The following is a 13,315-nucleotide window of genomic DNA, read 5'->3' as shown; positions in this document are numbered from 1 at the left end:
AACTATCAGGCCTCATTCCTAAACTCGTGTGGAAGGGCGGCCGACTTTAGTACGTTATAAACTGGTCTGTATGTGGGGACAGCCTTCGCCCCCCACCCATGAGATTTCGTGTTGACTTTTTGTCAGCGCGCTGATGACCGTGATGTCAAGCTTCCCTCAACCCAACTCATCATCATCATCTATATGACGCGCTATGTGATTAAAAAAGCCATGAGAACAGCCGAAGCATTCGAGGTTGCCACATTAATCGTAGAAGACATTGTATTAAAACACAGTGTCCCAAGGTCGTTAATTACGGATCGAGGAAAGTTTTTCAATTGAATCTTGTGACAGAGATAAAAAGTCGGTACAACATTACTCATCACAAGACGGCTGCCTACCATCCGCAAACTAACGGGCTTACTGCACACCTTCATAAGACCTTGGCCGACATGCTATCAATTTCGTCAGTGTTGAGCAGAGCAACTGGAATGAGGTGCTACCTTTCGTGACGTTTGCCTACAACACCGCCAAAGAAGACACCACAGGGTTTACACCATTTTTCCTGGTGCATGGGCGCGAGGCGACGACGACGATGGACACTGTGTTTCCGTTACATCCTGATGACGTGGACGACGACAGCATCGGCCAGGTGTTAACCAGAGCTGAGGAAGCTCGGCAGTTAGCTCGACTCCGCACGCTGCAGGCTCAAGGAAACGATCGTCGAAGGTATGATGCGAGCCACCGCCCTGTTGTCTACCAGCCAGGTGACCTCGTCTGGATCTTCACTTCTGTTCATAAGGTTGGTCCCTCTGAGAAGCTCCTCAGGAGCTACTTTGGACCTTATAAGATTGTAATGATGTTACTTATGAAGTTGAAGATTTCCGCACCGACACAAGAGGACGAAAGATCAGAGATACGGTCCACGTCCTTTGAATGAAGCCCTATAAGGATCCTGCAGCCCAGGGTAAATTCGAAGCTCCAGTGGCAGGCAACAAGCGGGAAGGTAACGAAGAACGTAGCGGTAAGGGAAGTTCTAAGTAGATCACCGCCAGGGCGAACATCAGTCATCGGGAGTCGGAGTATGCAGGACCGATGACTCGTTCCCGGACTAGGAGGACGTAACACCGAGACGCTGTTCTCTTGAGGAGGGAGCAAGTCGCAGAAGAAGCCGAGAAGCGCAGTCGCCGTAATGTAGTGGTTATGACACTAGATTGTTGCATGGAGGGTCGTCAGTTCGAAACTCCTGTGCAATGAAACATTTTAATTTCTATTTCCGGTTCGACTACATTCTAGAAGTATCCACAAATGGCAAAAATCATTGTACTGGAAAGTTCTGTAGCTGTATATATACAGTATGTGTTCTGGCTGGAGACAGTTCGCTCCGCGCTCTTGTATGTGCAAGTGATGAATAAACTTTCGTTAAGTGAAGTTAGTGTTCGTGATTCATCTACTTACACCTTTCTCTACGTGACAATATTTCCAACGTGCAGCCGATTTTTTTATAGGTCGCTACGTCGATATTGCTTCTGTCGAGATATCGATATATCGTCGTCTATCTCGATACATCGAGTGCCAATAATGGTATTTTTTAAATATCGATGTACCAGATTCCAGATATTTTTAAAAATATCAACAGTCCTAATTTCGGCACAAGATAGGTGGGACATCCTTTAGATCCACACACAGTGTTGCTTCTTGCCCTTAGAGAATAGTAACAAATCCACATGGTTGGTGTGCTGATTGCCTAATTTTGGAAAGTTGACGTGTCCAAGTACTTTATGCGTTTCTTCTTTCTGCACAGTGTGCTCATGATCATCTTCTGGTTTACTATAACCATCAATATACAGGCTGTAAATGTGAATTCAGTAATCAGGGTTGTGGCGACGAAGTTTTGGCATGTCCTGGAGTTTTACAGGAATGCTATTCCTTTGAAATTATAATGTCCACAGAGATTAGATGTTTTGTAAGTATTGTATTTGTAGGATAATTTCTATCGCTAGCCACAGGTGACGATGCGAAACAATATTCATCACCCTCGTCTACGTTCTTGACGTTTTTAATACATGCCTTTTAGTGTCAATATCTCTCGGAAGACGGCTGAAATTGGACCCCCATTATCAAAAACATTCACGCATACATTGTAGTTGAGACACATATGAGTGCCCTTCCCGAAACTCTTTGCTGCATTTCAGATATATTGCCAGTATGACTCTCTGGATAAAATCTCTGAACTACTTGCGAATGACTCTCTCCATTACATCAAACTATTAGACGCCCAGTTTTGGCCAATGTTCTTCTCCTCAACAACATCACTACCCTCTTTTGGGGTGGATATTAACTTCACGGTACAGAATTGCGTTGCACTTAATGGCGGGATACCGCAGATCGTTGATGGATATTGTTGCTCCCTTTCCCAAACGGCTTCAGAAACATTAAGGAAAAACTCAGGATCTTAATGCCCTGCATTAATGAGGCCAATGCGAGCTTGTGAGTTCCTGTCCCCAGAAGCACACACAACCATAGATTAGTCCACTGTGGCCTCGCGTTTACCTGCTGACCCCTAAAAGAGTGGGCTGTAGAGTTACCGCTGCTAGGTCCTTGCTGTTATCATGGTGATGCCTGATGGTGGCGATTACGAAACGGTCCAGGGTATGGGGAGCAGGTGTCATCACCCTGCACCAAGTTGAAGCTGATGCATTGTGTTGTGCTGATGTTTGCAGTTATGGCAAATACATTGTCGCCAGACTGGGCTGGGGTAATGAACGAATCATCATCATGTCAGGTTGTTGTGTTGTTGTTGTATGCAGAATACTGAGTCTGCACACGTCCATCACCTCTGTAATATAAGAAATAGATTAGACATCAAACTGCAGCTATAATGAACACACACTACCATGGAAAAATAATCATAAATTCATGTGTATAGCATAACAAAGTCAAATGGGGGCAGGAATTAGCCCCTGATGGACCATCACCATAAAGATTTTCATTACGACGTTTCTTCTCTGCTGATCCTATTAGCGCTGTTGATGTTTCTACTAGCTGCTCTCAGGCTGGAATGACTTTTCACGCTGAAACGACTCCTACTTGTAGCCAAAAACTCCGTTGTTTTGCTTATTTCAACCAGTAGAAATAGAGTATGCATTATCTCTAGCAACATGATTTTAGGTACGATAGTACCAGCTCATGGCTGTGAATAGGTGAAACTACCTTGCTCTGTTTCTACTGGTGTTCTTAAATATAAGATTATACTTCAGTGGAGATGTGCATGTCCGTCCATCACATGGGTGATAGAAGAGACCACTATTGTACTGATGCTCTGAGGTCTGCAGTGCACCACATCTGTTATGTGCAGAGTACTGCCTGCATTTCAGGCGTCTCGGTCCCTATATGTGTGGACCAAAGCGCGCTGTGGTGGGCGACTCTGAATGTCTATAAACAGACAGGAGGCATACACATAGAACTACAAGAGGGTTGCATGTAAGGGAAGAGTCCTCAGACGTTAAGTCCCATAGTGCTCAGAGCCATTTGAACCATTTTGAAGCGCCTAGGGCCGCTCGGTCACAGCGACCGGCTTCTGTAACAAGGCGTTCTAGCGTAGGATGTGCATTAGAATCCCCTAAAAACCCCAATTGTTCGTCAGTAGCTCTCTGGGAGGGCAAAAAAGGACATACTTTTAACCCTGTGAAAAAATAGCTACATCAAAAAGAGAAACGACAATTCTACGTTTAGAGTAAAAATCATGACTCCCTACTATTGACCAGTCCTTCTTTCGAGGATGTGTTACGATCACTATGTATTCACACACGTTTCAGTCACGTTAATGTGACAACCGCATATGTTCGACGTCAACGTGCGATAACCACTCACAGACGGCAGCTGGCAGCACTGGCAGGGGGGGTATAGAAGTATACAGGGTGTCCCAGCTATCTTGTCCACCCAAAATATCTCTGGAACAAATAATAGCTATTGGAAAACGACTTTCATTGGTATCAATGTAGGGCTGGGGCCCATGAATGTACATATTTGGAAACATTCTAAAACGAAAGCATATGTGTTTTTTAACACAAACTTATGTTTTTTTTTAAATGGACCTCCTATATTTTTTCTTCAGCAATCCATAGCATGACAAAGCACATACACAATGGCGTTGATTGCATCGCAATATTCCCATTACATCCCGAGATATTAAGACGCGAAGTTGACGCTTGAAACACCCGACATGCGCTGCTAGCGCACGTCCTGAGGCTCAGGCGAGAACCCCATGCTGCCCGTAATCGCGATGTGATTGACATGCGTAATCACACTTCCATACTTATCAAGAGGTCCGAAACGAATAATACGGTCTGCTGCCATCCTGCATTAACGTCGAACATTCCAGCAGGTATTTATCCCATGGGCTAGGTGTGATGCGGTTCTGTAACATATCTGTGTACCGCAACGTTAGTCACAAAGTTAACTTCGCTTATCGTTAATCCGTTACTAAAAAGGTAATGCCGTTCAACGTTAAAACTTTACTTTACTGTAGATCTAGCGCAAGTGACAGTTAATCATTCACTCGTTATAGTAAAATTCATGTTCATGGTTTTAGTGAAACGAGCAAGTGGCTAAAAGTTTTACCGTTGTTTAGGTAAAAATGTTTTGATTTGGGAAGTTCAGGTAGGACATAGAAGATGAATGTAAATATGTTTAACCAATTAGTTTTATTATCACATAATTATCAATGTTATCTTTATCTAATGCGTTAAATGACAAATTGTTGCAAACAAATGTTTCTTAACATCGCTGGGTAAAATGGCCCTTTGTAGAAACTTCCACTGTGATACCAGCACTACATACTAAACATAGCGTTCACATCTCGTGCTCAAAATGATGCCCATTGGCTTGCATACATAGGGTCACTCTGCGGATGAAGGATGCCCTACTTCATGCTACTGTTTCCTCTTTGATGGCTGTACAAGCATCAAAAATGCGTTGCTTCATGTCCTCTGGTGTTGTTGGTTCATGTTGGTAAACAGCATCCTTCACTGCTCCCCAAAGAAAATAATCCAGCTGTGTAAGGTCCGGAGGTCGGGCAGGCCACATAACTGGGCCACCTCGTCCAATCCACCTACCAGGGAACTTACGGTTCAGAAGTCGTCGTGCTCGTAACGAGTTATGTGCAGGGCATCCGTTATGCTGACACCACATGACCATTATCCGGTTCAGAGGTACGGTGTCCAAGAGAACAGGAATATTGTGTCGTATAAATCTGGGGTATTGTCTGCCATTTTGGATGCCATTTATAAAGAAAGGTCCGATAATGGTATCTCCAATAATCCCACACTACACATTTACTTTCCACGGACGTTGATGCTCTACCTCAATTTGACGTGTGCTGATTTGAGGATTCACTGCTATGGTAGCGAGCACAGCAACTTCAACACGTTCATCTATGCGTGTTCTAGGACGATGTCGAGGTCTTGGATTTAAGCTTCCCGTTTCACGTAGACGAGATGTGAGACGACCAAACATCCGGCGCGAAGGCGATGGCTTGTCAGGGAATCGTCTTCTGTACAGTCGTTCTGCCTGAACAGCTTTTCGTCCACCTACAACAAGGTACAGTACAGGTATGTAGAGTAAGGTAGGAAACAGACATATTAACTTAATAATCATAATCTTCGCTAAGAGTACTACCAACAAACAAGCAATATCATAACGTATTTCCTGTCAACGTACATTCTCCATAGATCAGCAGCATTTCTACCATATCTTCATGTGTGTACATTATACTGTACAGTATAAGTTCCACAACACAACGTTTATTCACAATGTGTACTACCTCCGTTCCGTCACTAGATTTCTCTGATGCACGACTACATTGGCAAGCGGTGTAGTGCACGCCAAAGCAACAACAAATGGGATACTCGGAGGGTGGTGGAGTACAGGAGTTTGCATGGGTCGCAAATCATAAACAAGGCGAAGTGGTAACTGTGGCAGTAGTGGGAACTACGTTGGACACTTGACTAGGTAGAGCCAGGCCCTGCACGACAGGCACAATGGGTCATATAACGCATTAGATAAACCTTATTTTGGGTGTTTAGGATAAATAAGACAACCTGACGGGTGTACACCTATCGGTACTGGTTCATATTGTGTACGTAGATACGTAAAACGTGAAAGAGGGAAACCATTATGTGCTTATGAGAGTTGAGGGCAGCAGACCGTATTATTCGTTTCGGACCTCTTGATAAGTATGGAGGAGTGATTACACATGTCAATCAAATCGCGATTACGGGCAGCATGGGGTTCACGCCTGAGCCTCAGGACGTGAGCTAGCAGCGCAAGTCGGGTGTTTCAAGCGTCAACTTCACGTCTCAATATCTCGGAATGTAACGGGAATATTGCGATGCTATTAACGCCATTGTGTATGTGCTTTGTCATGGTATGGATTGCTGAAGAAAAAATATAGGAGGTCCATTTAAAAAAACATAAGTTTGTGTTAAAAACACATATGCTTTCGTTTTAGAATGTTTCCAAATATGTACATTCATGGGCACCAGCCCTACATTGATACCGGTGGAAGTCGTTTTCCAATAGCTATTATTGTTCCAGAGATATTTTGGGTGGACAAGATAGCTGGGACACCCTGTATATAGTGTACCGGGCGACGTGGACAACAGTGCAGTTGTTGTCGAAATGCGGAAATGGAGCGATTTATCTGACTTCCAAAAGGGCATGATCATTGGATTTCAGCCCAAGGGTGGCCAAATTGGCTAAGTTTGTAAACTTGTTGCGTGCCATAATGGTTAAAGTATACTGTGCAGGTCAATGTGGCGCTATTCAGAACTAGATAGAGGATTGATGTGATCGACAGAGACGAAGACGTGTACAAGCGAACACACATGCAACTGGCCAAATGAACCAAGGGGTTCCGCAGAGTGTCTCCTCAACGATCGTACAGTAAATATTGCTGAGTGTGGTCCTCTGCAGAAGGCGTCTGTTTCATGCATCCATGCTGACTACTGTTCATTGGTGACGGAGGATGGAATTTCCACGCCAGAACCGCAATTGGGCATCCACTGAGAGCCAACAGGTGGCCTTTTCAGACGAATCGTGTTTTATGCTCCATCAGCGTGAACATCTGAAACCAAACACCCTGCAACAATCGTCACAAGGTTCCAGGCTGGAGGGGGAGCATTATGATATGGGAAATGTTTTTATGGCATTCTTTGGGTGATCTCGTCGTCCCGGAAAGCACAATGGTTCAAATGGCTCTGAGCACTATGGGACTTAACATCTGTGGTCATCAGTCCCCTAGAACTTAGAACTACTTAAACCTAACTAACCTAAGGACATCACACACATCCATGCCCGAGGCAGAATTCGAACCTGCGACCGTAGCAGTCGCGCGGTAAAGCACAATGGATCAACAAAAGTATACATCTAACATTGGGGACTATGTCCAATACTACATGCAGTTTGTTTTTCCTCGACAGGATACTGTCTACCAGCAGGAGAATGAAACGTGTCATACAGCTCGCAGTGTATGTGGATGGTTTGAAAAGCACCAGGATGAATTTATCGTACTCCCCTGGTCACCAAACTCCGCAGATTTAAACTTGACCGAGAATCTGTGGGACCACCTCAACCAGGATGTTTGCACCATGCATACTCAACCGACAAACCTATTGCAATTTGCCACGGCGCTGGAGTCAAAACTTCTGTTGGTACCTTCTGGAGCCTCACTGGCTCTCTTCCTGCACATCTGACAGTGGCGCGCACTGCAAAACACGGGTTTTCAGGATTTTGACATGTGGACACATTAAAGTGAATGGACAGTGTATTTAAATTTGACACATCTAAATATTATCCATGTCTATAGAGAATGTATTTCTGTGCAGCATCCAAATTTCTTTAAAAATAATTCCAGCAAAGTCTTGCATCACATATACGTTCATGAGGTGATAATCCCCTACAAAGCACTTAATCTGTTAGAATATGCAATTAACGTTGACCTATGACATTGCTGTACTAAACTTCTTCCGAGCAGGCCTTGGAAGGCCCAACGTTACAGCCCGGCCGCCTTTTCATCCTCAGCTCACAGGCGCCACTGGATGCGGATATGAAGAGGCGTGTGGTCAGCACATTGCTCTCCCGGCCGTATGTCAGTTTACGAGACCGGAGACCCTACTTCTCAATCAAGTAGTTCCTCAGTTTGCCTCACAAGGACGGAATGCACCCCGCTTGCCAACAGCTCTCGGCAGAGCGGATGGTCACCCATCCAAGTGGTAGCCCGGCCGGACAGCGCCTAACTTCGGTGATCTGACGGGAACCGGTGTTACCACTGCGGCAAGGCCGTTGACCTGACATAGCTATAGGTTCGGCATATTTCCTCGGAATGGTTTCTAGTGCTTCTCCGCAAAAATTTTTCCCAATATGTCTGTTGTGGTACAGCATAGTCCACATGTAGGGGAATATGGCAGTTTCATTTCTAAAGATGACACACAAAATAATGCAATTGAGCTGTGTGTGTTTACAGTAGGAATGGGTCAGCTTCTCAAACATTATTATTATTATTATCATGTCAATGCACCCGGAATCTAAGCTTTGATACCTGCAGTTGGTCAGTATTCCATGTCGTCAACATAGGAGAAATGTATAAATGAGTGTCACTGTGTGTAGTGGTCAAGAAGCTAGGTTATGTTAACAACACAGAATATATTCCAGCTATTGTTGTCAAAGCTTAGCATTTATTCAAAAAATATAAGATGGAAATAATGTTCAGAATACAGATCAATAGCAGCTGTCATGTGGGTAGGAGTTACAGTATGTCGAGATTTTGGCACTTTCGTGTAGTGTTTATGCCTCAGATTTTGACTTTAAATAAACACAAATATCCTGTGTTACCATTTCGTATCTGGATTTTACTGAATTTTTCCTTATTTTTCATTTTTTTCTGTTTTACCATATTTTTACATATTTTCCACATTTTTCAATTTTTGTACTGTTGTTGCATAGTTTTCTATGTGTTCCACATTTTCTATATTTTATGTGTATATGTAAAAGTGTGTGTGTACGTGTGTGTATATATACTTGTCTGATTTGGGTTCCTGTTCTTACCATCCACCTGTAATACAGAGTCCAAAGCCAGCCAGAGTATGTACAAACTATATTTCTTCCAAATGTCAACTCATACGATACTAAACATCAAACCCAAATCTTATATGTATACTAACACACACACACACACACACACACACACACACACACACACACACATACACACACACACACACACACGCACACACACACACACACACCTAAGTTACGCTATTTGGTGTTCCAATTTCCTGTGGGGTCTCTGCCCAGTACTGCTCCAGATCTACTATAAATAATATTTAGATATGCCAGTTGTCAATATGATTATATTTTAAATTTTATTTAAAATGCTAGTCAACGTTAGGGAGTCATTATTTTAGTGCTCAGATGTGGAACTGGCAGACGACAGCATCTTTTTTTCTAAGTGGATGGTCTTCCTAAAGGTTAAAAGGCTTTTTCATTTTTAAAAAAAATTTATTCCTTGCAGAATGCTACCGGCGAACTACTCAAGTCTGTATCATATTTTAACACCTCTCTGAGGCTAGTAGCATCTTACCACAGACATTCTCCTGTATCTGAAGATCGCAAACAGCATGTTCAGGGCCATAGGAATACTGGGGTGATAACGGCTGTCCGTTACTGGACGATGTGCAGCACAAAGGTGTTGTCTACTGAAGCGTACACAATTATTCTCACTTTATACCTCCTATTACTATCACTGCAAAAGCGGGGCATATCGTCATAGCTAGCGAACTCTTAATGATATATGACACTTACATATGACCTCCCTGCTGTTCTATATGAGTACCTTCTGTCTACTTATGGATATGGAGAGTTGTTCACTGAGACGCACTGTGGTCCGCACGCATATGGACCAACAACGTCTGAGATGTGGGCAGTACACTGCAGATAATAGTCACGGCATGCTGAACAACTCAAAGCACTGGAAAAATATTCGTCTCTTTCATCAAGCACATGATAGATCAGCACTCACACCTGAACTGAAATATAATCCTATGTTTAAGAACACTTGGGGAAGTAGGGTAAGATAGCGTCGTCTACTCACTGTCATGAAGCAGTGCTATCCTGACTAATATGATGTGACCAGAGATAAGCTTACTAGATTCCTATTGGTTGAAATAAGCAAAGCAATGTGGTTTTAGGTTATAAATGCAGGTCGTTTCTGTGCGAAAAGTCATTTCAATCTGATACCAGCTGTCAGCAAAATAAACAGCGCTGATAAAATTAGCGGAGATGAAATGTCATAAAGGAAATCGTTATGATTGTGGTTCATCAGTGGCTAATAAAGTGACTCTAGTGATTCTGCAGGCATGTATTTAAGATTTTTTCCCATGTTAGTTTGTTATATCTGCAATCTGATGATGAATTTCTTCTTTTGCAGCTGCAGAGATTATGGTCATTTGTAGACTGGAGGTCTTGCCTTCAACAACTAATTCACTAGGTGACATGATGGTGATGCATTCGTCTCTCCAGCCCAGTGCGTCGACGATGTATTCACCATGCCTGCAAACACCATCACAGCCCAGTTCGTCATTATCAACGTGGTATGGGGTGAAAACACCTGCCGTCCATACCGCGTGTTGTCATGCAATCGCCGCCATCGCACATCTCCACGTTATGGCCATGGATCTAGCAGCAGCAGCCCCACAGCCCTCTCTTATCATAGACAAGTATGTAAATCACGCAGCTATGTTGGACTACTTTGTGGTGGCTTTTGGAAACAGGATCTCGCAAGCTCAAATTCACAACAATAATGTAGGATATTAAGATCCCGAGACTTTTGTTAATGCTTGTGAAGCCATTTACGAAAGGGAGCCCACCAGATTTGTCAACAGATCTGTGGTATCTCACCGTAAAGTGTAAGGCAGTTCTGTACTGTGAACTCAAAAACCAACCTGAAAGAGGCAATGATGCTGTTGAGGAAAAGAGAATTGTCCAAAATTGGGGGTTAATGATGTGAAATGATGGGATGAGTCAATCACAGAATGGTTTGGAGCTTCTATTAAGAGTCATATTGAACTCTGTAGTAAAATGCAAGAAAGAATGTCAGGATTAGATTAAATTAGATTAGATTAGTTTTTCGTTCCATAGATCCGTGGATCCTCGTGGATGTGGAACATGTCAATTTTTTTTTAAAGCTGAAATAACAATACTAATAGTATGAGTATATATAATAGAGCATTTGTTTCTATTAAAAATTTCGTCAATGGAAAAGAAGGAGTTGGCCACTAGTAAGTGTTTCAGGCCCCTTTTAAACTAATCTTTATTTGTAACTAAATTTTTTATGTTTGCTGGCAAATTATTGAAGATGAGATGCTCAGCTGTGTACTCAACTACAATATATACATGCACGTTTCCACCACGTTTCCACTTAATGAGGGGGGGGGGAGGGGTTTCAGTTTCAGTCAGCTTCCTAGAGATACTGCCGCTAAAAAGCATATATTAATAATTTCCAGAATCTAGATGAGGAGGATGAGTAACGTATCCCATGATAACTTTTGGCTAGCGATAGCAATTACCCTAAAAATGCAGTGCTTCCAAGTGCTTAAAATACATCTGATGGCTGTGGATGTTATAATTCCAAAGGCAACTAATTCCCTGTAAAACTCCAGTACCTAGGAGAACTTAAGCTTCAAAATCCTGATTATTAAATTCACGTTTACAGCCCGGTTGTTAATGATGATAGTAAGCCATAAGAAGACGATCATGAGCACACTGTGCAGAAAGAAGTCAAGTGTAAAGTAGTAGGACCCATCCGCTTTTCAAAATTAGCCAGTGAGTGCCCCAAACATGTAGGTTTGTTGCTATTCTCCAAGGGCAAGAAGAAACACAATATGCTGATTAAAAGCATCTTTCATCTACCTTCTGTCAAAATAAATAAACATGAGCAAAACGACATGTTTGGCATTGGTGCCTTAACTTGTTTACAAAGTCTCTAGTGTCAAAGTGTCTAGGGCGACACGTAAATGATTGCTGTAGCCAGGAATCGGTACGTTTGGAAATGCCTACCGACAGTAAAAATTCTTAAAATCTAATACGTCCACTAGCCCCTTCATCGAATAAATTGTCCCCCAGTGTCTCCTATCTTCTGTAGCGCGTTGTGAAGGTGATCCCAATGCCTCTCATATGACCTTCACAGAATGGAACATAGTGTATGTGACATCCTATCCAGCTGTATGCTTGTGTCGCTCCTGTCATAGCAAATACCAGTCATTTGTTGGGGTAATCCAGCGAGGCAGCTGCTCTCTTAGCTCAAAAAGCTTTCAAGGGAGTTGATGGGATTTATCGTAACAAAATTCCCTTGATCGACCTGCAGGGGAATGATGCATTACACAAATGGTATTTGATTATTATATTTGTGGACTGTCGTTGCATAGAAGTGTTGAAAGTCCATCTAGATTCTGCTGTCATTTAACAGGAAAATTGTGCTTACAGCTCACAATGTATGCAACTTGAAATTCCAGTTGCCACGACACATGCCCACCTCCTGGCATAATTTAAGTGTGTATGATACTCACTTCCTCGCTGAGCACTTAGGTGATTTCAGCTTGAAAGATAAGGTTAGTGTCATTCCTGACACAGACGAAATAAATCTCGGGTGAACAGCCTGGTATGAGTGTGCACAGGGCACAATATTTCGGCAATCGACCACGTTGCCATCATCAGGTGTTTATTTGTTTCTTCTCCCATGACGCAGCATGTCGATCCTTTTTATGCTGCGATACATTTCCTCCCCGTAGAGGTATGTGATGTGATTCTTCAATTTCTCCAGGCGTGTTTTATGACGAAATAAATCTCGGGTGAACAGCCTGGTATGAGTGTGCATAGAAAACAATATTTCGGCAATCGACCACGCTGCCATCATCAGGTGTTCACCAGGCCGGTTCACTCGAGATTTATTTCGTCATAAAATACGCCTGGAGAAATTAAAGAATCACATTCCTGACACAGTTGAAGAGTACGTTTCATTTTCAAAGCGAATCATGCCAAGAATAACTCTCCACTTTTAGGATTCTCTATGTTTCATGCGAATGTCTCTTCAGAAACTTGCTGAGGCAGTGCATCACTAGCACATATACATCACCGGAGCTGCATATCCCAAATATGCTGAGTTTCTCCTTGTGATGAAGAAGGGGCACTTTCAATGCTAATACCTAGATTCGATGGAGAGAATCCATGAAACCACACTGACTGACATAACTGCATTGTCCAGTAAACTCACAGGCACTAC

The sequence above is a fragment of the Schistocerca serialis genome, chromosome 3 (assembly GCF_023864345.2).
Source record: "Schistocerca serialis cubense isolate TAMUIC-IGC-003099 chromosome 3, iqSchSeri2.2, whole genome shotgun sequence".
In the NCBI taxonomy this organism is placed as follows: Eukaryota; Metazoa; Arthropoda; class Insecta; order Orthoptera; family Acrididae; genus Schistocerca; species Schistocerca serialis.
The sequence above is the reverse complement of the archived record's forward strand: the minus strand, read 5'-3'. Positions refer to the sequence as shown.